The sequence below is a fragment of the Saccopteryx bilineata genome, chromosome X, assembly GCF_036850765.1.
Source record: "Saccopteryx bilineata isolate mSacBil1 chromosome X, mSacBil1_pri_phased_curated, whole genome shotgun sequence".
NCBI lineage: Eukaryota > Metazoa > Chordata > Mammalia > Chiroptera > Emballonuridae > Saccopteryx > Saccopteryx bilineata.
Window position 1 is genome coordinate 26600812 of NC_089502.1, and position 27410 is coordinate 26628221.

The window sequence follows — 27410 nt, forward strand, 5'->3', positions numbered from 1 at the left end:
GTGATTACCAGAAGGAAAGATGGTTGGGAGGGAGATAGAAGAGGATAAAAGAAGGATAAATGGTGATGGAACAAGATTTGACGTGGGATTGTGAGCACAAAACACAATATAGAGATGATGTATTATAGAATTGTACACCTGAAACCTATATAATTTTTTAACCAATTTCACCTTAATAAATTCAATAAAAAAAGAAAAAAAATATATGGAAATACTAAAATTTAGAGTTACACTATTTGAAAGTAAGAACAAAAAACTAGGTAAAATTTCTGAAAATCAAAGACCAAAGACAATGTTGAAATCAACCAAAGACAGTTTTTAAAAAGTCTCATTACCTTCCAAAGAGCACCAATAATACTAATAGCTGATTTTTTTAAAAAGAAAAGACTAAAGGGAGAATAGATACCAGTTCTTTAAAGTACTGAAAATAAAAAACTGAAAACTCTCCATATAAATTAGAGTGACAATATTTGTATACAATTAGGCAAAATAAAACATCTTCAGACATACAAAATCTGAAATAATTAATTATTAGAAAATATGCACTGAAAGACTAATAATAGGTAAATATTTATGTGAGGGAAATGACCTAAGGTAGAGGTACAGTAATGTAGAATGATGAAATTCTTTCTAAAGGGTAAATTTAAATGTATACTGACCACTTAAAACAATAATGTGGCTTTAAATATATATAGAATCAAAGTTCTTGGCAACGATGTTACAAAATGTAAAAGGAGCATGATAGCGGTAAAATGTTAACAGGTTCTTGCATAGTTTAGGGAGTAATACAAGTGCTTATTTATATTACACTTTGATGGAATAAGGATGCATATTTTAATCCCTAGGGTAACCATTAAACCATATGAAATGGTTTTTTACTAGCAAGGTAATAAAAGAAATAATATAATGGAAAATAAATAATAGAAAAAACTCACTTAATCAATTCAGAAGAAACCAAGGAAGGAAAAAGAGAAGAACATAGCCAAAACTGGCCATAAAGAAAGTACATATTCGAAAACCATCAACAGAATGAAAAGTCAACCAACAGAATGGGAGAACATACTCAACAATGATACATCTGATAAAGGGTTAATATCCAAAATTTATAAAGAACATTTACAATTGAATACCAAGAACACAAACAATCCAATTAAAAAATGGATAAATGACCTTAATAGACACTTCTGTAAAGAGGACATAAAGATGGCTAATAGAAATATGAAAAGTCCTGTCACCATTCTTAAATTGGATTTTTTGCTTGTTTGTTGCTGAGTTTTTTATTTCTTTACATATATTGGATTTTAACCCTTTATTGGCACTGTTGTTTGTTTGTAAATGTTATCTCCCATTTGGATGGCTGTCTTTTTGTTTTGTTGTCAGATTTCTGACAATGCTCAATATCACTAATCATCAGAGAAATAAAAACTAAAACCACAATGATATATCACCTTATACCTCTCAGAATGTGTATCATGATTAAATCAACAAACATGTTAAAAAGGATACGATGAAAAGGGAAACCTTATTCACTATTGGTGAGAATGCAGATGGTGCAGACACTGTGTAAAAGCAGTATGAAATTATCTCAAAAAAAATTAAAAATTGGCCTGACCAGGTGGTGGTGCAATGAATAGAGTGTTGACCTGGGAAGGTAAGGACACAGGTTTGAAACTCCAAGGTCACTGGCTTGAAGCCCAAGGTTTCTGACTTAAATCCAAGGTCACTGGCTTGATCAAGGGGTCACTGGCTTGGCTGAAGCCCCTTGGTTAAGGTATGTTTGAGAAAGCAATCAAGGAACAACTAAAGTGCCACAACAAAGAATTGATGCTTCTCATCTCTCTCCCTTCCTGTCTGTCTATCCCCATCTATCCCTGTTGTTGCTGACTCTCTCTGTCTCTGTAAAAAAGAGAGAGAGAGAGAGAGAGAGAGAGAGAGAAGAAAAAAAGAATAAAAAAGAAATCTGACAACAAAACAAAAAGACAGCCATCCAAATGGGAGATAACATTTACAAACAAACAACAGTGCCAATAAAGGGTTACAATCCAATATATGTAAAGAAATAAAAAACTCAGCAACAAACAAGCAAAAAATCCAATTTAAGAATGGTGACAGGACTTGAACAGACACTTCTCCCAAGAATACATACAGATGGCCAACAGATATATGAAAAGATGCTCCCCTTCATTAGCTGTTAGAGAAATGCAGATCAAAACTACAATGAGAAACCACCTCACACCTGTTAGGTTGGCTATTATCAACAAGGCAAATAAAAACAAATGATGGAGAGGCTGTGGAGAAAAAAGAAGACTCATTAACTGTTGGTGGGAATGTAAACTGTTACAGACATTATTGAAGAACTTATGGTGGTTCCTCAAAAAAGTAAGTATAGAATTACCTTATGACCCAGCAATCCCTCTACTGGGTATCTACCCAAAGAACTCAAAAACATTGTTACACAAAGATACATGCACTCTCATGCTCATTGCAACATTAATCACATTGGCCAAGTCATGGAAACAACCAAAGTGTCCCTCAATAGAGGATTGGATAAAGAAGATGTTTTAAAGGTCCTGACCAGTTGACCCAGCAGTAGAGCGTTGGCCCAGCATGTGGAAGTCTTGGGTTCGATTTTGGTCAGGGCACACAGAGGAAGTGCTCATATGCTTCTCCACCCTTTCCCCTCTCCTCCCTCTTTCTCTCTTCCTCTCCTGCAGCAAAGGCTCCATGGGAGCAAAGTTGGCCCCAGGCACTGAGGACAGCTTCATGGCCTCTGCCTCAGGCATTAGAATGGCTCCTGCTGCAACAGAGCAACGCCCCAGATGGGCAGAGCAAACCCCCGGTGGGTATACTGGGTGGATCCCAGTCAGGCGCATGTGGGAGTCTGACTGCCTCCTCATTTCTAAATTCAGAAAAATAAAAAAATAATAAAAATAATAAAAAAGAAGTGGTACATATATACAATAAAATACTATTCAGCCTTAAGAAATGATGACATATTGCCATTTATGACAACATGACTGGACCTTGAAAACATTATACCAAGTGAAATAAGTAAATCAGAGAAAGCTAAGAACTATATGATTTCACACATTGCTGGGATATAAAACTGAGACTCATGGACACAGATTAAAGTGAAGTGGTTACTGGTGGGAGGGGAATGAGGAGGGAGAGAGTAGAAGGACAAATTTACAATTATGGGAAATGATTTTTACTTTCGATAATTGACACACAACACAATCAAAAGTTCAAATACTAAAGACATGTTCATCTAAAACTTATTGATCAATGCCTCCCCATTAATCTTAATTTCTAAATTAATAAATAAACCTTATAGTCAAAGAATACAGCATGGTGATTACAAGAGGGAAAGTGTAGTAGGGGGAGATGAAGGAAGGTGAAGAAGGGTAAATGGTGATGTAAGGAGACTTGACTTGTGGTGGTGAAAACACAACACAATGTACAATTTATGTATTACAGAATTATACAATTGAAACTTACATAAATTTATTAACCAATGTCACTCCAATAAATTTAATAAAAAAGAAAATACATGTTAATCACCACCATACCAGTATTACAAGACATGTTAAAGAATCTTTTTTAAGAAGGAAGGAAAAAAGACCAAAAGTATGAATAAAAAATTGATAATAAATACACATCTATCAATAATTACTTTAAATGCAAATTAATCAAATGCCCCCAATTAAAAGACATATGAATGCTAAATGCATAACAAAAAAGATTCTTGCTTTTGCTGTCTATAAGTGACTTTCTAGCTCAAAAGACACACATAGACTGAAAGTAAAGAGATGGTAAAAGATACTTCATGAAAATAGAAACAAGCAAACAAAAGCTGGGATAAGAACACTTACACCAGACAAAATAGAGCTAAAAGCAAAATAAATGAACAAGAAAAACCAAAACAGACTCATAGGTACAGAGAACATTTTGACAGTTGACAAGTGAGAGGGGGGTTGGGAAGAAGGTTAAAAAAGATTAAGGGAATAAAATACAAATTAGAAGTAACAGAATAGTCACAGGATATAAAGTAAAGCATGGGGAATATAGTTAGTCAATAATACTGTAATACACTGCTCACAAAAATTAAGGGATCAGGGAATGTGCACATATTCCAGAATTTTCAGTGCTTTGTATAGTGCATTTTCACCAATAAAATAAAAGTTGATTTTGCATCTTATTTACATAATCAAAAAAACTTTCTTTAACTTGTTTGCTTTTATGATGTTCTTACTTAATTAAAAAAATAAATGCCTGACCTGTGGTGGTGCAGTGGATAAAGCGTCGACCTGGAAATGCTGAGGTCGCCGGTTTGAAACCCTGGGCTTTCCTAGTCAAGGAACATACGGGAGTCGATGCTTCCAGCTACTCCCCCCTCTTCACTCTCTCTATCTCTATCTCTCCTCTCTCTCTCTCTCTCTCTGTCTCTCTCTCTCCTCTATAAAATGAATAAATAAAATAAAAATAAAAAATGAAAAAATAAAAAAATAAAAAAGGAAAAAAAGAAAAAAATCAAATGCTTCCATTTTTTATTGCTTCATATTCATTTTGAAATACCCCCTAATTTTGGTGAGCATAAGTATATGTATGTATGGTGTCAGATAGATACTAGATTTATTGGGATGATCACTTAGTAAGTAATATAATGTCTAATCACAGGTTGATACTTCTGAAACTAATATAATATTATATATCAACTGTAATTGAAAAAATAAAGTCACAAAAAAGTACATAGAAAATTGTTATATGAACCCTCATACATAAGTAACTACATTTGAAATAATGAATGTAGACTACAAATAAAAAACAAATACTGTCAGATAAAATTGAAAATAAAACCCAAACACATACTTTTACCAGAGACATACATTAAATATAAGGATATATAACAATTTCAAGTAAACGGTGAAAAAATTATATCATGCATTCAACTAAACCACAGGAAGCTAATGTAACTATATTTATGTTAGCAACTTTGAGATACAAAATACAGAAGAGAGGAGATGAAGAGGCAAATTTTATAATAATAAAATATCAACTCAACAGGAAGGAATAATTCTAAAGCTGCATGTACCCAATAATATATCTTAAAAACTATATAAAACACACATTGGCTAAAAGAAAAAAAATGATGTGTGTATAAAGCCACAATCAGACATTAACTCACCTCTCTCACTAAGTGACAAAGGATCCAGACAAAATATTGGTGAGGATCTAAAAATATATACATATATAAAAAGGTCTTAGTTTGGGTTTTCTGAGAAGCAGATCTGGAGACAAGGATTTAAATGCTAGTAATCATTTTGAGTGGTCCAGAGAATACTGATAGTAGAATGGGAATTGTTAACGGAAAGGAAAACCAGCCTACTGTGAGTCATCTCTGAGAAAAAGTAAAAATAAACAAACCAAACAAAACATCTTCAGTATTATCTCAAACAAGAGGTAACAGATATGGAATATTTATACATCTACTCCCAAGAATTATCATTGAATGGCTACTAGCTAAGGATATAAATTCTCCAGCATTTCTGATCTACAATGTGCCCATGGTGGCATGAACTTCCATCTCTCTTGAAAAAGCCCTTGGTCACAGAGTTACAAGTCACTAGCAGTTTGAAATAAGCCAGAGCACATGGTAGTTCCCAAGGTTATTAGAAGGCACTGGCAGCATCTATTACAACAATTAACCGAAACGACCTATTGACATTTAAAGAATGCTGAACTGAAAAACTGTGGCATACACATTATTTCCAAGTGTATATAGAACACTTACCAAAATAAACTATATGCTGGGCCATAAAGCAAATCTTTATTGCGTTAACATGGATTCAAGTGTCCCATTCAATATAATATCCTCACCCCCACCCCTGTGTCCCTTTTTATACCCTCTTTCTCTTCCTCCCCCTAATTCCCTCCCCCCTTCCCTCTGGGATTTGCTGTCCTGTTATCTGTATCTATATGTTATGTACTGTATTTTTTGCTCCATAAGACGCACTGCTTTTCACCCAAAATGGAGGGTAAAATGCTCATGTGTCTTATGGAGCAAAAAATATGGTATTTTATTAAATATTTTAACACACCATTTGGTTCAGAATATTTTTTTTTCTTATTTTCCTCTTTAAAACCCTAAGTGTATCTTATGGTCAGGTGCGTCTTATGGAGCAAAAAATACGGTATATATAATTTCACTAATCCCTTCATCTTCTTTGATTCCATCCCCTCATCCCCTTCCCTCTGACAGCTGTCTCTCTGCTCCCTGTGACCCCACCTCTGCCTCTATCCTGTTTCTCAGTTTACTTTGTTCATTAGATTGATATTTTTCTTTTTCTGTCTGGCTTATTTCACATTTCACATACCATAATAATCTCCAGGCCCATCCATGCCATCACAAAAGGTAAGATTTCCTTCTTTTTCATGGCTGCATAGTATTCCATTGTGTATATGTATCACAGCTTTTTAATCAATTCGTCCACTGACGGACACTTGGGCAGTTTCCAGATCTTGGCCATTGTAAACAATGCTGCAATAAACATAGGGTGCATATATTCTTTTGAATCAGTGATTTGGTATTCTTAGGATATATTCCTAAAAGTGGGATAGCTAGGTCAAAAGCAGTTCTATTTATAATTTTTTGAGGAAACACCAGAATGTTCTCCACAGTGGCTGCACAAATCTTCATTCAGGCCAGCAGTGCAGAAGGGTTCCCTTTTCTCCACACCTTCGCCAGCACTTATTGTGTGTTGATTTGTTAATGAGCACCATTCTGACAGGTGTGAGGTGATAACTCATTTTGGTTTTAATTTGCATTTTTCTGATGATTACTGATATTGAACATTTTTCCATATGCCTATTGGTTATTTGTATGTTCTCTTTGGAGAAGAGTCTATTCAGTTCTTTTCCCCATTTTTTAATTGGATTGTTTACCTTCCTGGTATTGACTTTTAGAAGTTCTTTATAAATTTTGGTTATTAACCCCTTATCAGATGGCTAATATAAACCAGAATTTACTGAAAAAACACATAGCCAAAGTAATCTACAAGTGTTGTATATTAAATACTATATTCTAAATAACCTATAGCTCCAGTCTTAAAACAAACTGCTATTGTCCATTGGGGCAGGGAAGACCTCCCTGAGACAGAAAAATATATGTCAAAACATGAAAATCAGTCAGAGAGGAAAGGTAGTAAAATATCATGTTTCATACAGAGAGAATAATAGTATGTATGATAGCTAGAGAAGCAAGAGAAGGCTTTTTGAAGGAGGTGTCTTCCAATGGACCTTAAAAGATTACTAAGTATTGGATGGTCTGAAAGAAAAGAAAAAAGGGAAAGGAAAAAAAGGATGTTGAAGGCAGAAAAATAAATATGACTAAAAATAAAAATGAGCACAATATGCGGGTGTGAGTGGACATTAATGAAATCTAGATTCTCCATTGTGTAGTTATGAAGAATTAAATTGGAGAAGTAGGGTGGAATCAGATAATGGTGTATAGGGTAAAAATTTTTACCTATGGCCAATAAACAAGAGGTACCTGTGTATATGCTTATGTAGTAAGTTTCTTTTTGTAAGAAAAACTTCAGCAGAACGTTATTTAAAAATTTCAATTTACCAGCAGAGATATTAAGAACCACTGAGTAAATATATCCTTTTTATAGTACATGTATGTAAAAGTGGTCTACCTTCTGTTCCAGGGAAGGCATTCTTTTGTTTAGTATTTTTGTAACAGCAGGTTGCTATCAAGCCCAATATAATTTAGTAACAGACTGTTACAGTAGAACAATCTAAATCAGTTCATTGTGGGTCTTCCAGCAGTCCAGCAGGAATGGAACGTTTTGGTTAGTTAAATATTCTGTACATTCTTCCTGAAAAAACAGAAGGTTTAGCCACATTTACAAAAAAATGAGAACAACTTAAGTCACTCGATGCAGATTAAAAATTCAAACTTCATGTGATTAAGTTCTGTTTCATTCATATCAGTTTATCTTTCTTTGATGATTCAGAAGTCTCTTAAGGACCTTTTAGGTAGGGTCTCGGGGTTATCTATAGAAACACTGGTTGTGTTCAGAAATGCCAAGCTTAGAAATATTTTGTCAGGGGTTGCTGAAGAAAAAAATATCTTATACTCTAAACCAGGATGAGAAAAAAAGTAATGAACATTGGGAAAACCTTGAAGAATATCCTGTCAACAGTTGCACAGGTTTAGAAAATGATAAATATCTCCTGTGCTGACATAAGGGATGTAGGACTGTGTACTTCCACATTATAATCCCTATGGAAGATACTGTTTCATTCCTAAATCATATTGTATATATTGTATAGCTGTTTTCATTTACAATGATTGTCCTCTCTGTCCTTAGTTTAGCCTCTCATTCTAAGATGAGAGGAGATTACCATCCTTGGATTTTGTTCCTTTAGGTTCCAGATGACCAGAGCTGTCTAACCTAGGACATTGTACATGGAGGAATTAAGGTAAAACAGCACAGTAGGTTTTGGCAAGGATAAGAAGGCATTGCAATGTATGCAGGGTAAAATGGAGAACTCAGAAAAAAATATCTATATATTCTACCATTTAACTTTTTTTTTTGACAGAGACAGTGAAAGTCAGAGAGGGACAGATAGGGACAGACAGACAGAAAGGGAGAGAGAAGAGAAGCATCAATTTTTCATTGTGGCTACTTACTTGTTCATTGATTGCTTTCTCATATGTGCCTTGCCCAGGGAGACTACAAAAGACCAAGCGATCCCTTGCTCAAGCCAGTGACCTTGGGTTCTAGCCAGAGACCTTGGGCTTCAAGCCAACTACCTTTGGGCTCAAGCCAGCGATCATGAGGTCGTGTCTATTATCACATGCTCAAGCCAACGACTCCACGCTCAAGCTGGTAAGCCTGTGCTCAAGCTGGATGAGCCCACATTCAAGCTGGCCACCTTGGGGTTTCAAACCTGGGTCTGCTGCATCCCAGTCTAATGCTTTATCCACTGTGCCACATCCTGGTCAAACTCACTTAACTTATTTTGAGGTCCAAAGTTTGTTGGGGAGAGAACTAATATTTAGTGAGATTGAATATTCACAATTATTATTTTTATTTATAACATATAGTTATGAAATTATGCCTATTTTTTAGAGCAGAAAACTGAAGTTTGGTGATATTAACTAAGCTAATATATGTAAGGTAACCTACTCACACACAGCTAATCAGTTTTTGAATCAGTAGTTAAATTCAGATTTGTCAGATTCCTTCAGTGATCTTTTCACCATTTCACACACATTCACATTCATTTTGGCAATAGCATGGGAAGATGAGAGGAAAATAATAATAGCTCCAATGTTGAATGCTATATGTCCGGTAGTAAACTAAGCACTTCCCACAGGTGATCTCATCTTTAGAAGTTTGAGAAATCAAGGTCCAGAGAACTTAGGTAACATATCCGAAGTCACATAGTAAGTGGGGGATCCAGTATTTAAACTTAGGCTCTGAGATTTCAGAATCTACTTTCATTAAGTACTATGTTAAATTTGTCAAGAGGTGAACCATTTATATCCTAATCTGATCTCTAGCACTCAAAATCAGGATTTCCAGAGTTCTTTATCCAAAGAGGATATAGATACGCAATTAGAGAGTTGTAGTCATGTTTTAAATTTGTTGTATTGTTTTGATCCTAATACACATGGGAACATACTGAACTACTTAACAAAAAGGAATGGAGAGGGTTTTGTTCATGGGTAACACTACCTGGCAAAGGGCTATCTCCAGAAGTGTCCAATACCTATTTCGAAGGGGCAAAAACTAGCTTAGAGTCCAGGTAATATTATGGACTCAATTATACCAACTTATGTCACATTGCCCCGGATAAATTCACCAGCTTCTTTTGAAGTGGTTGTTTTTCCATGATCATTCCCAGCATGCTCTTCTTTTCCTTGGAGAGCTCCTCCATAACCAAATTAGACAGGATAGTAAGAAGCTAAGAAAATTCCTTGGCAAGTAGAATGGGGAAACTAAAACATAGCTGAATAAACTGGCTGAGCAATTTACAGCCAAATATAGAAGGTCACCTCCCTAGAGATAATGTCTAGGCCTCAGTTTTATTTCAGCTGCAGGCCCAGAAAAGAAGCAAAATTAGGTGGGCTACTCAGAACCAACTATGATGACTAATGATGTCTGGTCCTGGGGCAGACCAGTCAGTAGAGACAACAACCCTGAAAGCACACACCTGGAAAAGCTGATGAATATATTGAAATAGAATATATTAAAAATTTCTCTAAACTCCCAGCCTTTAAAATCTTTCAAAACAAAGGACCTAATGAAAGTTCTCCCATCCTGGAGTGTGTTTGCAACTTTCCTTTCCCCTTTTTCCCACATAGGCATGAATCTATTAAACTCCACATGATTTACAGTCAGAGGAGAAATGGGCCGTGGCCGCTCGTCCTAAGATCACCTCCTGAACCCGTCTTCAATGCTCGTTTTTTTTTCTCACTTTCTAGTAATCCAAAGAAGCCATGCCTAGACTCTCCTGTTGCTTCTTTTATCTTAAACCCTACCTTGTTTCACAGTCCCTGGTTTTAATAAACTTACTATCAAAATCACCTGGTTCGTGATATGAACTTTTTCCTGTATGAATTCAAGAACTCACACAATACTGGCTGACCCTATGCAGATCCAAAGGGCCAAGTCCCCTTTCCAGTAACACAAACAATTTCATATTCTTTCCTCTCATCTTGGATTCTTCAAGAAGGAAATACAGTAATAAATTGCATATATTTATTCTCAAATTTATTATATGCCTGAAGAGTTTCGAGTTACTGTTTGGTTCTCTAGAAATCCAACTCCAAAAAAAAAATGAGATAGAAAAGATCAGCCTGACCAGACAGTGGCACAGTGGATAAAGTATTACTCTAGGATGCTCAGGACCCAGGATGGAAACTCCAAGGTTGCTGGCCTGAGCTTGGGCTCATCCAACTTGAGTGCAGGCTCTCTAGCTCGAGTGAGGGGTCGCCAGCTTGAGCATGGGATCATAGACCTGGCCCTATGACCCCATGGTCACTGGCTTAAGCACAAATTTGCTAGCTTGAGCAAGGTGTCACTGGCTCAGCTGCAGCCCTCCTGTCAAAGTACATATGAGAAAGCAATAGATAAAGAGCTAAGTTGCTGCAACAAAGAATTGATACTTCTCATCTCTCTCCCCTCCTTTCTGTCTTTCCCTATCTTTTTCTCTCCCTATCTCTCTCTCAAAAAAAAAGATGAAAAAATAAAGAATAAATTTCTTGCTATATTAGTGGAGTATCATATTACCTGTAAGTACATAGCATTAGAAAGGTCAGTGTTTGAAATCGTACAAATAGATTAATGACTCTTCCTACTCATATGCTACTCATTTAAAACACCGGTATCATAAGAGAAGAAAGAACTGACAGTTGTATTCTAAGTGACCAATATTCAATCAGACCTTTCCACTAAGGAATTAATTCTTCCTCAATGGATACTGGGTAATCAATCTGAGGAGTATCCAAATCAGGTACAAAGTGATGAGGCAAGGCACCCAGCCTCTAGTTAATAGCACTCTAGAAGCAGGAGTGGATAAACTACAGCCTGTGAGCCAAATTCAGATTTTTCTCTGTTTCTGTAAATAAAGATTTATTGGAACATAACCATACTTATTCATTTAGGTATCGTCATGACTGTTTTGTTATTACAAAATTAAAATCGAGTAGTTGTACCAGGGAACACATGGTTCACAATGGCAAAAGCTTTTACTTTCTGTTTCTTTATAGAAATAGTTTGTCAACCCCTGGTCTATAGTAGTAATTAGCTTGAAAAATATCAATAAATACAAAATAAAACATACAAGCAAATGTTCTTCAGATGCCTTCTGTTCCCCTTTCCTGTTGTTCTCTTCCCATATTCACTGGAGATTCCCAAAGTAGGAACTCCTATGCAAACTAATGAACTTTTTAAGAGCCTTATAATTTCATTAAGTGTGTGTGTGGGAGAAAAGAATGAAAATATCTCTCAGAATATAGAACACTTAAGTAGTAGAGCTGAACTGCAAAGAGGCAAATTCAGGAGGGTTTAAGCTTGAATGAGGGTACTTAGGACTTCAAGAGAGAAGTTTTTTTGTTTTTATTTATTGGGTATCACAGGTTTCCTTGTGCTTTTTTTTTCAAAAATTTTGTCCCTGGCCAATTTGCTCAGTGGTAGAGCATCGGCCTGGCATGTGGATGTCCCAGGAACAATTCCTGGTCAGGGAACACAGGAGAAGTGACCATCTGCTTCTCTATCCCTCCCTCTTCTCTCTCTCTCTTTATCCCATTCCCACAGCCATGGCTCAGTTTGTTCCACTGAGGATGCTTCTGTGGCTTCTGCCTCAGGTGCTAAATAGCTTGGTTGCCAAGCAATAGAGCAATGCCCCAGATGGGCAGAATGTCCCCCCTTTGGACGCTTGTGGGTGGATCCTGGTTGAGCTGCATGTGTGAGTCTGTCTCTCTGCCTCCCTCTCACTTAATTGAAAAAAAATTACTAGACACTAGTGGCTGATGAACTCGAAAGTATAGGTAGTGTGCTATATAAGATGCGAATTTTTCATTAACACCGCAAGAATTTCTGGCTAAGTGAGTGGAGTTTGATAGAAATCATTGTTACAAGTATGAAGAAGAAAATAAAATTACCAAAAACATCTTGACTCATACACTGCAAATAGGAAATAAATAACTCTTCTTGTCTCTATATTCATTCATTTATTACAAATTGTTGAGCCAGATCATAGTTTAGATGTTTAGCATGCAACAGTGAATAACCAGAGCTTGGTTAATCTTCTCATGCTGCCCAAAGTTTAGTGGGGAAACCAGGAATTAAAGACATTCACAAGAACTGTAATTGATAAAAATATCACAAAATAGAATTATGGTATTTTCTAAGCATGTATAATAAGTCCTACTTTAGATTGTAGTGGTCAGGGTAGAGGATCAATAAGGGCAACGTTGTTGAAGAGTATTTAAGGTATGACATAAAAGTTGATAGCAATTTGTATGATACCTTTTTTTCCCATTCCTAATTTTGCCTGGGGTAGGTACTTGACTTTTCCTTTCTCTTCTCCACTCTAAATGGTCCACTGTCCTTGGATTTCAACTCACAATCTTATGCTATTAGTTTTACTACTTAGCAGCCAAGTCAGCTCCTGTGTACTGGCCTGGAAAGCCAGACACCACTTTGGAACAAAGTTATATGCCAGGTTGAGTTTTGTCAGCAAAGGCAAATACCTTGTGTTTAAAGTTCAAAAAACATTTGTATTATAAATCTTGGCTCAGTGAGTGTCCAAAGTTTATTTATTCACAGATTAATGTGAACTCTGTATCGGCATAGGTCCAGCTCAAGGTCAAAAGATGAAAACTTTAAATGAGTATGTGTGCTTGTGCACACTCATACTCTAGGTCCTTTTCTTATTCCTAACTAAATTGTAATACTCACTCCCCTGTCCAGGATTGAACATGCACACTCTGGTCTCTCTGTCTTTTTCCTCCCCTACTTCTTTTTCCCCTTCCTTGTTATTTCATTGCATATCATTTGTGGGTAGAGCACAGAGAGAATTCCTAGCAGCTGCAGCTGATGCAATGCTGTGAGAATACTGCAGCTCCCAGAGCCTCCTGGGCATACCCAGGAAGGAAGCTCACCCTCTCTAAGGAAGTGACTTAGTGCCAACCAGGCAGCTCCCTGATCTTTTCAGCCATTGGCTATGAAGGACACGCTGTAACACCCTATAGGCTGAAGCTATCTATATAAGCTTGATTACTTCCTTAATAAAGTGGATCTGCATCACTGAACCTGGTCCCCGGAGTCGGGTCTTTGCGTCTCCGTCGTCCTCACCCCCAGCAGGACTTTGTCCACAACTGGCACCCAATGTCGGGGAGGGACCTAACCTGCATCCAAGGAACGGGTGAGTGACCCTCTGCAATGGGAAAATTCTCTCCCACTCTCCAGCCCCACAGGCTCAAGCCCTGCACGCCCTATTGCAGAGTAGGCGAGTTGAAGTTTGTGAAAAGGATCCTTGTATTTACTGGGAGATCCTCTCTGGTTTCAATCCCTGGATTAGGGATGTGCCTCTCTAGACCCAGATACTTGGGCCTGAGCTCTCCCATGCATCCATTCTGCCAAGGAATGGGTGGCAAACATTCTCTCTCAGCCTCACTCCTGCCTTATTGGCAATATGCACCTGCCTGACCAGTGCTCCTGCTGGGGACCCTCTGCCGGTGCCAAAAATATTACAGGCTACTTCTCTCTCTGGGGAGCCCCTACTTTCCTATTCGTCCCCCTTCACTGAGGAGGAAAGTAGTTTAGCCTCTGAGTTTGACAAAAATCACGGCTGAGAGTGCAGAAACGAAACCAACAGAATTGCTAACTACTCCATCAGCTCCGCCACCAGAAAAAGTGGAAATTGCTACTTCTGCATTTCCTGCCGGGGCTCAATGCCCCACTCCAGCCTCTCAGATGCCATTTTCTCTAACACGTGTTCCTATTGCAGACCCATGTGCCAGCCTATATGCCCCCATGTGTCTTTTTTCTTTCTGTCTATCTTGTCTATTTTTCTGTATCTCTCACTCTCTCTCTTCCCCACCCCTCTCTGAAATGATGCTGTAAGGACCCAGCCACAGCATAGTGGCAGGGACTGCACCCTCTTCTAATGCAAGGGAGAGGTTATGCTTGTGTTTTTCAGCCAGTTTGGATCCCAGGAACCCCCCAACCTGCTTAACAGGGTTTCTTGGGCACCCACTAAGTGGTTCAGTCTTCACCCATCCAAAGCCACAGCCCTGGCCTTCTCCACACCAATTATGCCTGAGCGGAGGAAGTTCTCAGCACTCCAGAAGACATAGTGACAGGCGTGCATGCCCCATCACCTGGGGGCATGTGGAGGCTTTGGTGGGGCAGGCCCATAGAATTGCCCCTGACAGGCCCCCAGGCCCTGGTGCTCTGTTTTTGCTTATATGTGCTATACTAACCACTGACTCCCAAATGCAGGTGGTGGCAGCCCGGGGCTTGAGCCCGGCAGCAAGAGCTGGTATTTTCTGTTCATCTTTGGAGGATGAGGAGAATTGGGCCGGAGTTGCGATTTGCAGACTCTAGAAGATAAATGGCGGCAGCTGCAGCAGGAGGATGAACAGAAGCCAGGCTTGCATTGCCAAGTGGCTGCTGGAATGGCAGGGAGTGACTGCTAAGCCTCTGGTGGGTTCACTGACATTTTGGGAAACAGGGGTGAATGCCATCATGCTCTCCAGAGTAGAGATGGAAATGCTGACTGCCATTGCCACATGCTCCTCTCTGGGACAGTGTAAGACCTGCCAGGATGGCAGAAATGAGGGGGGTGGCTGAGGCCTCATGTGCATGGACTGATTTCCTGGACTATGACCCAAGTGAGCACTGGCTTCTTTGTTGGGTGTACTTACAGATTTTGGACAATGTGAAATACTCTGATGGGGGTGGGGGATGGCTTTGCTGGAGGCCCTTCCCCTGCCCTGGGAAGCTTTTCCATGGCTAGAAAGAAGGCTGAGGACATTTTGTGCTTTTGGCATAGTGCTCAGAGACTGATGAAGTGTACCTTTGTAATTGTTGAAATTGTATGATTTGTCATGTTGTTGTAATTTGTGTAATGTGCCTTGCAACCATATGCAGTATGCAGCCCATGGCAAGCCATCCATTCTGTGTTTGGATGCTGGGACCTACGTGGGAAGGGGGTGTGCATGGACCTACGTCCATTTTTTACAATCAAAATGGAACTGTGTTTAACAGCACCTAGAAGGTCTCTGTAACACAATGGGAGGGAAATGACATCCCGACCCCTAGGAGGAATCCCCTGTTTAAGATCCCTGTTCTATTTCCTAACTAATCAAACATTACAGAAGCTTGCCTCATTGTTTAATCCAGTTAATCCATTAGCATATAGTATAATAAGTATTATAGTTGTTTTAGTTCTACTAGGGTTCCATTGCATAATGTGTAGCATTCAGAAGCTACAACAACAGCAAGCTGTAATTCATCAAGTCCAATTGGCCTTAATGAAAAGAGAAGGGGGAGCTGTGGGTAAAGTGCAGAGTGCATTTCTAGCAGCTGCAGCTGATGCAATGCTGTGAGAATACTCCAGCTCCCATAAGCCTCCTCGGCATACCCAGGAAGGAAACTTGCTTGCTATAAGGAAGTGATTTAGTGCCAACCACACAGCTCCCTCCCTGATCTTTTCAGCCATTGGCTTTGAGGAACAAGCTGTAACACCCTATAGGCTGAACCTATCTATGTAAGTTTGTTTACTTCCTGAATAAAGTGGATTTGCGTCACTGAACCTGGTCCCCAGAGTCGGGTCTTTGCATTATTGTCATCCTCACCTCTGGCAGGACTTGTCCACAATCATTTATCTAATTAAGAAACAAAATGTTTTATCTCCAGCTAAAGAATTGTGTCGTCAGCAAGTAGAAAAAACACACACACACAAAATATCTTTTGGTACAAGGGTCCTTCTAGGCACAGCTGCAAGATAACCATATTTATAAATGTAACCCATCATCATAAAGTGTAAGCATTAGAGTTTTTTTTTTTTCATTTTTCTGAAGCTGGAAACAGGGAGAGACAGTTAGACAGACTCCCGCATGCGCCCAACCGGGATCCACCTGGCACGCCCACCATGGGGCGACGCTCTGCCCACCAGGGGGCGATGCTCTGCCCATCCTGGGAGTCGCCATGTTGCTACCAGAGCCACTCTAGCGCCTGAGGCAGAGGCCACAGAGCCATCCCCAGCGCCCGGGCCATCTTTGCTCCAATGGAGCCTCAGCTGCAGGAGGGGAAGAGAGAGACAGAGAGGAAAGCGCGGTGGAGGGGTGGAGAAGCAAATGGGCGCTTCTCCTGTGTGCCCTGGCTGGGAATCGAACCCGGGTCCTCCGCACGCTAGGCCGACGCTCTACCACTGAGCCAACCGGCCAGGGCAGCATTAGAGCTCTTATGTCACAATAACCATAGCTTGACTAAAATTGTGATGGAAGTCTCTGTTTAACAAAGATTTCCAAGCCTTGAATGATGGCTAATTTATTTAAAGTAATATATATTAAATAACTTTCTTTAACTGCCACCTAGAAACCAAAAGCCAGGGTATGAGGATTTAGTTCTCCACATTTCTGATTTGGGGTTTCTTGCTTTATCAGACCTTCTTGTTCTTCTCTCCTCCAATGACCGATGATAAGTTCCGTGGTGACAGTGAGAAGGAAATAAATATTCAATCACAGAACAGCCTCTGCCTTGTCCTGGAGTTACTGAAGTATGTCCAGATAGGATAAATTCCAGCTGAGATAACCCAGGTGCCCTGAGAGCAAACGGGCCTCTGCTTGCTCTCAATAACTTGATATGGCTCTTTCTTATCCTGCTTGTGTTCTAGTTTAGCTTGAACTTGGAGCTTCTATTAATTCTAGTTCTGTAATCACAACACAGCTGTCACCATTTTCAGAAATGAAACCTACACTATTCTCCTCTCTGCTATTGCTTCTCAATTTGTTTCATTCTATCCTCTTTATCCACTATTACTTTCTTTAGGTGTTACTTATTTTCTTCACCAGCTTCTAGCTCTTTTACTATTCTACAGATTCAGTTTTTCCATTGAGGATTGGTATTTCTTTAAAGCGTAAGGCAGCCTATCATAGGCATTGAGAACAGTACTTGTCACACTTTAATGTGCATAAGTATCACCTGGGGATCTTCTTAATATGCAGATTTTAATGCATCAGGTCTGGAAGGCCTGGAAGTCTGCATTTCTAATATACTCCCAGATAATGCTGACAAACCTGGCCGACAGGAAGCTTAATACCTAACACACAGGATTTTATTTAAAATAAACCAAACAAGAAAAAGTCCCTGCTAAGAAAATAAAAAGAATCAGCAGATTTTGAGTCCTTACTTTGGGAAATGCTATGAGATTTCCACATATGATCTAACTTTAAACTCACAAGAACATTATTAAGAAGCTTCTATTAGCCTCATTTTGAAAATAAAGATATAAGGTTTATATGGTACAGATACCTTGCTCAAGGCTTCAAAGTTACAAATATTCAGATACAATATTCAGATTCTTAAACATTATATAATACTACACTTACATTATTAAGAAATCACACCAAAGAAAGAAGTACCAAGTAAAACTAGTCATTTTGACTGAAGTTATAGCCAAATAATTGAACATACTCTAAATGGGTTAAATGGTTACTTGATTTACAAGTTTACAGATACTTTATTATTAAACAATTGCTTAGACAAGACAAGAGTGAAGATGCCTCTCAATAATTAAGACCCTATGATATTGCATTAGGTAATGGTGACATTTCAATGACAAATATTTATCATTCTTCTGGATTGAGAATGGGTGCAAGAAGCCAAGTGGAATTCAAATAATCAGCTTTATCTATGGCAAATATAGATTTGAAAGCAGAATTTCGTTCTAAAGCTAAAATAAGGCTTCCTACTGCATCAACACTCCCAATTTTAAAGACAATGGGCCCCCATAAAGGGCAGGCATGATTTATCAATCCAGGTGAAAAAAAAAGGAGGGATCAAAATAGTGATTAGTAGCCAATAAAACTGTCTGCATATCCTAATAATACTGCAAACACATATGGAGTTCATTTTTACTGGGCAAAAGTGTTCCAAGAAAAAAAAGAGAAAAGAGATATGAGCTTGCCTGTCAACAGTTATACCTTTTTCTTTAGTTAAAACATAATACTTGGAAAGGATTTGGTAGAGTTTACAAGATAAAGTGTAAATATTCTTTCCACAATAACTTTACATGTCCCCAATCCCCTTCCCTCCCCAAAGAGAAGCAAAACTCCCTTATATAAAATTCCAGGCAAGAATCATGGTACATGTGAAAAAGTATCCCCTCCCATGGTAATAATGAAATGTACTTTCTGATGTAGCAGCATAGAGTAGAGGTTAAACTTATGAGTTCTACTTAAGTTGAAAACACTTGAACTTTTGTTGGATTACTTGGCAACATTGAGAAAATCACTTAGTCACAATCTCTTTTTATATGAATTTATCTACATACAAAATGATAATATCAGGAAAGAATTTAGGGTAGATAGTGTCAACAGCAGCATAGAATTCGAATCTCCTTGAATTCTCTAATAAAAGAATATAGAACAATTAGATATCAAAGTTAAAACTCCTGCACAACATTTACAACAAAAGTAGGTAATGATATACTCTTACAACACTCAAATACCAGCAGATGAGCAGGACCAATATCAACATGAAAAAAGCAATGTAATAACAGGGGATTTTTAGAATAAAGTAGAGGTAAGCAACAAGAAATCTAATGGACAGAGAAGAGCACCAACATAACCTAAAAGTGTTCACTGGAAATACAGCAGACTCAATTGAGAATAGCAACTGAAACTGGTTGGTGACTAGAAGATAATAGATAAAAATAAAATGTAGAATAGTTTAAGTAAAAATCCTGTTGCCCTGAATTGGAATTGGAAGTATACATATAAATTTATGAGGTCATATATTTATCTTTCTTTCTTTCTTTCTTTCTTTCTTTCTTTCTTTCTTTCTTTCTTTCTTTCTTTCTTTCTTTCTTTCTTCTTTTCTGTCTCTCTGTCTATATCTTCACTGCCTCAATACCTAAGAAAAGCTTAAAAATATTGGCCAGCCTTGGTTGGTTGGCTCAGTGATAGAGCATCAGCCTAGAACAGTGTTTCCCAACCTTTTTTGTGCCATGCCCCACCTTAACCTTTCTAAAATTTTTATGTCCCCCCTATGTAACATACATAATTTTTAACATTAAAAAATTGATTTGTTCACTTAATAAACATAAATGATAGGTTCTAGGAAGAAATCACTATGAAATTGTTAACAAAACACAGTAAGTAAAATTTCAAAACATATAATGAAAAACAGAAATTTAAATTCCAAATAATTTTAATACAGATTTTCTATATTAATTTATTATTTTAATTTAGTGTGATCCTTGCTCTTGATGCTTGCTGCACACAGATTTTATATTAGGTTCCAATTTGGTTAGCTTTAGTCTCAAGTCTCCAAGTTGTGTTATATCCAGCCGATTTCTTTTTTTTTTTTTACCAGTAAATCATTTACAGCACTAAATCCACATTCAGCTAAAAATGAAGATGGAAACGGTAGCAATAGTTTTCTTGCACATTTGGTTGAATTTGGGTATTTGATTTCTGTTTCCTCACAAAGCCATGCCATCGCTCCTTTGATATTAAATAAAGCTTTAACTGACTCATCATTTTGCAATTCTGCGAGTTCTTCTTGATACTGCATATTTGATATATCAGACAAATCCACTAACATTGGCTGCATCATCCATGTTGGGAAATCAATTTGTTTTAAATCAGAATGTCTTTCTTTTAAATCAGCCGATAGAATATTCTAATTATTGACAATAACAAGTAAAGCGGTATCAGTTACTTCACATTTTTGGAGCCAATGAAACTGTTTAAAGTTTTTGTTGTTAATATGTTTCTGACATAACTCAATATTGGTAATGAAACCAAATATCTTTGCTTTTGCATTGACAAGAGTTTTATTTGTTCCTTGAAGTTGCTTATTTAATATATTTAGTTTTTCAAAGATATCGGCTAAATAACTCACAAATGCTTTACCATCTATTGTTAACAGATACTTCATTTCAGGTTTGTTGCTTAAAAAATCACTAAGAGTATCAAACAGTTTCATAAATCTTTTCAAACAGTTTTCTTTAGATAGCCATCTTACTTCAGTATGAAGTAAAAGTCTCACATGGTCTTCATTTTGTTCTTCACAAAATAGCTTGAAAAGACTCTCACATTTGGCACTAGCTTTAATAGCATTAACACACTTTATTACTGTATATAATACTTCATTCAGAACAGGTGAGATATTTTTAGCTGCCAAGTTTTCCCTATGAATAACACAATGCATAAGAATCATTTCTGGATTCGCATCTTTCATCCATTTTAAGCAGCCATTTTTCTTGCCCATCATATTGGAAGCAACATCTGCAGCACAAGATGTTATATTTTTCATTGGTATATCATTGACATCTAAGTCATTTTTTAGCTTATTATATATATCTTTGGAGGTAGTGGTGCTTTCCAATCTTTTACAGAACAACATTTCTTCAGCAAAATGTCCTTTATCAATATATCTTACGTAAGTTATCAATACTGCCTCACTGTCTCTCAAAGTTGATTCATCCATTTGCAAGGAAAATTTTCTTGTTTTCAGCTTTTCAATAAGTTGTTTTTCAATATCCTCACTCATTTCGTCTATTCTTCTGCTAACAGAATTGTTACTGAGTGGCATAGCTTTTACATCTTTGTCATCTTTTTCAAAAACCATTTTAAGAAATGCTGATAATGATGGTTTTATTAAATTCTCTCCTATAGTGTGATTTTCTCCAGTTTTAGCGATGAATAAAGAAATTTGATAACTAGCTTCAAGAACACGATTATTAGTTGATGTATGAGCAGTAAATAGAAACTTTAATGTTCTTTTTTCGAAATGTTTCTTTAAAGTTTTAAAGTAACTCAAATCTGAATTAATATGAGCACTATGTTTCGCCTTCAAATGCGCCTCAAGATGACCTCGTTTCATTGATTCATTGGTCAAGCATAGCTGTCATAAAAGACAAAAAGGAATCCGCTCATCGTGAACAGCGGGTATGAACCCAAATTTTAAATATTCCTCCGAATATTGATAAGTTTTTTTCTTGCTTGCACCACTCATTTTACTATGGGCTATAATAAAAATAAGATCAATTAAAAACTAATATTAAAATATGTGTTAAAATATATTCAATGTGACAGAGTAAACCTATACTAAAAATTCATATTTATTTAAATGTATATAACACATTTACTATACTACCACTGCAAATCAAAAGGTATCTATATTTTTTCCACTTGACAAAATTTTCTGGAAAGTTATGCTTCTGAAATTAAAATTGTCATGCATGCACTATTATAGCCCCAATAATATTTATAAAATATTATTGCTTTCTAGCTCCAATGTGAGAAGTACTTAATAAAGAGTTTAATATTGATAAAAATAAAATCAAATACTTACAAATTATATCTATACAATATATATATGTATATTTATTAAATCAACGAGGTTTTACAACAGTTTTGACTGACACTTATTTCAAATTAACACCAACTGAATGATGTGAAACACTACAGAAGTTGCGATGGGCCAATTAAGTGAGAATAACTGCGTTTAGCGAGTTTTTAAAACTTCCGGGGTTCCCCGCAGCAGACAGCACGCTCCGTGATGAACCCAGGACGAAGTTTACTTGACGATGCCAATCACCCAGTTGATATTTTGTCTGGTCAAACAAAATTAAACTTAATAATTATTTACCGCAATTATTTAAGAATTGCATTTTTTGTTAAATTTGGCACCGATATCTAGCATTGCATTTAAATGGCCCGGGGTGAAAGAGTTAAAGTCGTGTCAAGTCCATTTTCAAATTGCCCCCCTTATCTATCGAATTGCCCCCTGTGGGGCATGGGCCCCATGTTGGGAAACACTGGCCTAGAGTGTGGAAGTCCCAGGTTTGATTCCCGGCCAGGGCACACAGGAAAAGCACCCATCTGCTTCTCCACCCTTCCCTCTCTCCTTTCTATCTCTCTCTTCCCTTCCCATAGCCGAGGCTCCATTGAAGCAAAGTTATCCTGGAAGCTGAGGATGGCTCCATGGCCTCCACCTCAGGTACTAGAATGGTTCTGGTTGCAATGAAGCAATGCCCCAGATGGGCAGAGCATTGCCCCCTAGTGGTCTTCTTAGGTGAATCCTTGTCAGGTGCATGTGGGAGTCTGTCTTTCTTCTTCCCTGCTTCTCACTTCAGAAAAAATACAAAAAAAATATTGGTTAAATACTTAGCAATAAGTTATCTAAAATGTTGATTGTGGAATTGAAATACTCTATTCCATCAAAAGACACTAAGGTGTTATGAAGAAATGGCTGGTTCTAGGTCAGCCACATCTTACCATACAAAATACTGAGATGTTATCAAAAACTATTAGGATCATATTAAAAGAACTTATGGGCCAATTTTAAAAAAAACTTACTGACCAAATGTGGAAATTTTTGTTCAAAAAGATGACAAGAGAGACGTAATGTAAGCAAAATGGCACTAAATCAAGAAAAAAAATTGAAACAATTTGAAAGCTTTATGCATTTTTACTACCGTTTGACTCAATTTCTCCTCTGCATGTGCAACCTTGAAGATGGAAATTTGTATTCCTAGTGTAGGATTTTGATCCTTGGATCCAAAGGGAACAGAATGGAACTTATTCACAAGTTATTGTATATCTTTGTTCTAACCTGTCTGTGTATACCTGAAGGAAAAATACAAGGCAATTATCTGTTTTACCTAACTCAGAAGTCAGGTTCAGCAAGTGGTAGACTTTGTTCAAAAGTACAGCAAGATGAAATAACAAGGCACAGATGCCTAGGGACAAAACATACATCCAAATAAGGCCCAGGGGGAGCGGGAACTGTACAGTTTCTTTGAGAAATAAGTACATTAAAAAAACTTTATATACAGGGGAATTTAGAAAGGAACATAACATGCATGTTCAGTAAAGCTCTGAAAACACTGAGCTTTCAACTAAAGACTGATCTCTAAAGTCTGTTGAAGGCTGGTTAAATGTGGAAGAAGTGCCCCTTAATGGAGCAATTTTCAAAGACTATAAAAATGTTTTGTGGCTATTTTTTTTTGGTTGTTTGTAGTTTTGCTTTTGGAGAGGATGGTTGGTCTGTTTTTTCCTTCTTTATATTTTTTGTTACTGGTATTCAAAGAAATATCTATCAAAATATTAACTAAACATATAATAAAGAAGAGAGAAATTAGTGACCACACACAACAATTAATACAGTAGTTACAAAAATAATTTGAGAAAAATCACTAAGCAAAAGAACTGTTGCTTTCAACAATAATCAAACTTTGGAAGAGAATCTGATTTCAAGAGGTACCACATTATAATGTTCAAATTTCCCATTTTGAACAACAAAAATAAACATTGAAAAGGCATACAATGAAATAAAAAAGTATGGCCCATTCAAAGAAACAAAATAAAGTGACAGATCCAATATTTGTAAAAGTCCAGATTGTATAGTTAATTAAAATAATTTAAAACAACTATCTTAACTATCCTCAAAGAGTTAAATAGAACCAGGACAAAAAAAATAAAGGAAGCTTGACCAGGTTGTGGTGCAATAGATAGAGCATTGGCCTGAGACACTGAAGACCCAGGTTCAAAACCTCAAGGTCACCAGCTTGAATGGGTTTACCAGCTTGATCATAGGCAGCTGGCTTGAACATGGGTTAATAGACATGATCTCATGGTCACTGGCTTGAGCCCAAGGTTGCTGACTTGAGCAAGGTGTCACTGGCTAAGCTGGGGCCCTCAGATCAAGGCACATATCAGAAAGCAATCAATGAACAACTAAGATGCCACAACTATGAGTTAATGTTTCTCATCTCTCTACCTTCCTGTTTGTTTGTCTGTCTGTCTTGCTCTCCTCTCTTTCTTGTGTGCACATTTAAAAACATACAGTTGTCGCTCACCATATTGCGGTTAACTTTTCGTGATTTCACTGTATCTCGGATTTTAAAATTGTATCTACCTAATTTTGTATCGCTGAGTTTTTGTTATATCATGAAATTTTGCAGTATATAGGTATTTTTATATATTTATTATTTTAATTATTTTTGCAGTAAAATAAGCATTTTCTAGCCTAAAAATGGAAAACAATATAAAAATATTAATTAAAACATATTAAAAGATTATAACTCTATAGTCATTGTGAGTACCCACATAGAATTGTATATGCTGTTAAAATTACATAGGTTTAAGAGTGTAGAAAGTATTTAAGAGCATAGGAAGTGTTTATAAGAATGTGAGAAAGGTTAATAACAGTGTGAGAAAGGTTTATCAGAGTGTGGGGAGGGATTATAAAGACTTAAAATATATAAATAATAAAATAAATATAATGTTGCTACTTCACAGATTTTTTTCTGTTGTGGGGGGTTCTGGAACCTAGTCCTTGTGATAATGAAGGACCACTGTAAATTAAAAAAGAAGAAAGAAAGAAAGAAAGAAAGAAAGAAAGAAAGAAAGAAAGAAAGAAAGAAAGAAAGAAAGAGGGAGGAAGGGAGGGAGGGAGGGAGGGAGGGAAAGAAAAATTATGTAAAGGAAAAATGGAGAAGGAAGGACACACAGATTGAAAATAAAGGGATAGTGCCTGCCCCTCCCCCTCTGTATTGTATTTAGCCAGGGCACATGTGGCAGAGGTGGCTCCAGGATGTGGAAATTGCAATGGCTATGGTAGCCAGAAAGGAACCTTAGGAACTTTGGCTGTGGGGGACCAAAGGGTAACCCTGGCAACAGCTGCCATTGTGAGGTTAGTGCTTTCCAGCTGCATAGGTGGTGGCAGCAGTGGCAACAGAGACCCAGATTGTCCCTTAGGTGTCTGCACTGGAGAGAGATGGTGGCACTTCCCAAAGTGGTGGAGATTGATGGGGATGATGGAGCACATTTAAGCAGGGTCCATTCTTTAATTTCAGAGTGGCCTTCTTGTTTGTAGCAACTGTTACCCAAAGCTCAAGTCTTGTTTAATCTACCAGAACTCTTTGGGATCCATTCTGAACCTGGCAATGAAGAAAGTGGCTAATTCAGTAATTTTCCCATGTAAATATGCCTCTACCGGATGTGAAATAACTCTACCACACAGAAAAAGCAGATGAGTAAGAGCTCTATGAATTTCAGCCTTGCTCTTTCCCTGCCCCAGTAATTTCTATAAGTGGCAAGGCACTTCAGATGCTGTCATTCTTCATCAGCACCAGCAGCACAAGTACATTATAACCCTACAGGTAAAGAAAGTAGTTTTCTTTACTATGGGCATCAATGTTCCTGATATCATGGACTGGGTGATAATAGTCTTGTTATGGCTTTGATTTTATGATAGTCTAGAAGAATCAAAAAAATTATGATGGACACTAGTAGTTCCTTGTCATTGTACAGTTGATAGGAACACATAAGCAAACTGAAATTTTTGCTTATCTACTTGAGGTAAATGTTCATAGACAGCAATTAACTTGGGAAATTATTCCTGAATCTATTCATGAGAGAATTGAAACACCCATTATGACTACTGACTTTCTAGTCTTTGACACCAACATTGCAAAGCTTTTTGCAGAAAATGACAATTTAGGCATCAATGTATCTATTTCCATGTGTTGAAATGGCAATCAAACATTTTTCTGGCCAGTTTGTAAAAACATTGCCTTGAATTTCATAGAATAGACACTCTTCTGCCTGCCAACCTGAAACTTTTGATAGGTGGTAGCTAGTCACATGAAGATAAATAAAATAAAATAAAATACTGTTGAAAGGAAACTGCATGTCTAACACATTTAAAAATATAAGTCAACAGTAAACCACTGGAAAATATATATAAACACACACCCAAGTTGGGCATCTTTTGTTCTAAGAAAGGAAGCACTGTAAAATAATTCTGATATTATGTTTGTTGTAGGTTGAGTGTACTGTTGAAAAATACTGGTTTATCTTTTGTTTGTTTGTTTGTTTTTTGTATGTGTATGTTTGTGTTTTTCTTAACAGACAAGCCATATGGAATGGTTTTGGACCACTGTTCCCCACCCCTTTTAAATTGGATTTATTGGGGTAACAATGGTTGATAGAATTGTGTGGGTTTCAGGTTAACAGTTCAGTGATTCATCATCTGTATATTCATTCTGTGACCAACTCCCAGAGTTAGGTTTTCTTCCATCTCTCAATATTTTTCCTTTACTACTCCCCATCCTGCTTCAGTCTGGTAGGCACAATGCTGCAGTCTATGTCTAGGAGCTTTTCTTTGTTTTTCTTCTTTGTTCATTTGTTGCTTTCAGTATTATATCCCATATATGATTGAAATCATACAGTTCCTGACTTTTTATGCCTGGCTTATTTTGCTTGGTGTGATGTTCTTGGAATTCATCTGTGTTGTAGTAGATGGCAGTATTTCATCATTTCTTATGACTGAGCAGTGTTTGTTTGTATACATGTACCACATCTTCCTCTGTTTTTCCCCTGAAACATTATTTTCTTAATTGATTTTTTTTTGCAAAAAAAACACAAACATTTTAATAACAATAGAATAAATAATGGCCAAAATCTTTTCAAATTTCATTAGAGATATGAATCTACAAATCCAAAAATGTAAATGAACTTCAAGTTAGACTTAAAGAGACCCACAGAAAGCATCAAGGGAAAACTGAATCATCATATACAAAGGATTTTCATAACAGAACAGTCATTTTCTCATGTGATACCATGAAAGCCTGAAGACAGAGAATGA

The 27410-nt window shown here is 37.1% G+C and overlaps 1 pseudogene; it reads left to right on the plus strand.

The window, feature by feature from the left end:
* The first annotated feature begins 8843 nt into the window (after positions 1-8843).
* On the plus strand, positions 8844-26293 carry LOC136317604 (E3 ubiquitin-protein ligase SIAH1-like; annotated as a pseudogene).
* The last annotated feature ends 1117 nt before the right edge of the window (positions 26294-27410 follow it).